Genomic DNA, 1,990 nt, shown 5'->3' on the forward strand with positions numbered 1-1,990 from the left:
AGAATAGGGCTCCCCTGGAAGAATGCTCCACTGCCTCTGTAGATAAAGATACAGGCCAGCAAATTTATCCATCTCTGTTTGATCTCAAGCTCAAAATGAGCTGGGGTGGGGAGCCCTTCCCTCAGTAATACTCTCCCATGAATTGTTACTAATCTAGTGGTGAAATGGATGATGTGATTAGTTTTTCTTAAACTTGTCCCCTAAAATATATTAAATTGGGAAAAAGTGTTTTAAAAAGAGTAAAAAGGAAAATTAGGGCTAACAAAATGTTTGTTTAATTGCTATTTCAATTCGCCCTTGTAAGTTTGTAACAGTTTCCAGTGGGCCCACAGAAAAGAAAAGCAGGTCCTTATTCAGATGTAAATTTTGCCCTTACCAAATTCCAGGTAAGATTATGCTTAGAGAATCTTCTGTAAACATGCCTTACTAATGCCTGTGTTACTGGACAGGAAGTTTTAAGTATAATAGTGGGTAGTTTACAATCCTAGTTTTGCTCTAAGCCCTAACTGAGCAGAATTTGGGTTGAAACCAGCCACAAGTTCAGGAAAGAAGCTTGTAAACCTGAGGCTATGTGCCTATCAGTCTGTAAGTTAGGCTAAGCTTTTAGGGTCGGTGGTCAAGTATAGAGACAACGCCCCTGAGTCAGCTTGAAAAAGTTACAGAAGATGGATCTTTGCCCAGATTCCACTCCTAGGACTTTAGCTAGCCTACTCTTGGCCATTGGCCCCCTTAAAAACAAAAATGGGGGGATACAGGTACCTAAGGCATTAGGCCTCAAGATAAGCTTGCTGATACTTTATTTACATTAAAGTTTTAAAATTTTGATTCTAAAGGATTTTCCCCAACTTATAAGCATTGGGGCACCATGCTACCTCGCCTAACCTCTCTGCCCCTTGTCAGATGGAAGGGCCTGATCACTAGCACCTGGCAGGAGCCAGCCCCTCTGTTAACAATGGGGCAAGGGTTTGCTTGTGTTTTCCCAGACAGAGCAGAGAAGGCTATCTGGATTCCCGGCTGGGATGTATGTCCCTACACAGCCCAGGGAAATGGAACTGATGCAACAAGCACTGCAGAAGATGAGCCTGATGGAAATGATCCCTAAAGCCCACCTTGAGGACAGCCCTGGATCAGAAGCCTGTCAGATTACCTGGGGAGACATGGGATTTTAAAACCCTGGTTAACTGTTAACTGTCAAGTTTCAGGAATAGGCAGTCTACAAGTTCCTACCACCACAAAATGACCTCTCAGCAACACCGCCACCAGCTACAGCCAGCTGACCTAAGTCCTGCCTCCACTTTTGTGACCTTGCCAGTACGGCCCCAGGATACTGACCTATCCAGAAAAACCACCCTGGACTGCTCTGCCACATATGGTTGCCACGGACTCTTCTCAAACCTACCTCATCCTATGTCTAGCCCAGCATGGGAACCAGAAGAAACAGGAACTGTGGAGGTCTGGAGTAATAAACTTGACTCACAAGCAGGGGACCGTGATATGATTACGAACTATTATTTTTCCTCAAAGCATGCTGGGAGGACATGGGGGATGTGATTCTCATTTACCCCAATACCGTTTCTGAAGCCCACCTAGTCCTCTTTGGCCCACCCAGATCATTTCCACAACAATCACCCACCTGGGAGGACCTTCCCTAGGGACCCTGTTTCCATCCACATTCACAAGCTCTCAGGAACCTACACAAGGACTCCCCTACCTTGTTCATGGTCTGATAGGCCACAGGTTTTTCCAGCTGGTCAATGGGACTGTGTAAATGGAGTAGCAGGTCCGAGGAGGACATGTTGAACATCACTTAGAACATAAGTTCATTCAGGGTGTGTCTGTTTTTGTGATGATAGAAATCATCAGAAGAAAAGCCCATCCATATTGTGAAGATGGAACAAAGGGTGCTGTGATCAGATTGGTGACAGGAGAGTGAGCAGCCACCCTTCCTATCATCAGGACCCTCTCACCATAGACCCTTTCAAGGTTCAAA

This window comes from Megascapheus bottae, unplaced genomic scaffold (genome assembly GCF_031878675.1).
Source record: "Megascapheus bottae isolate mThoBot1 unplaced genomic scaffold, mThoBot2.hap1 HAP1_SCAFFOLD_99, whole genome shotgun sequence".
In the NCBI taxonomy this organism is placed as follows: domain Eukaryota; kingdom Metazoa; phylum Chordata; class Mammalia; order Rodentia; family Geomyidae; genus Megascapheus; species Megascapheus bottae.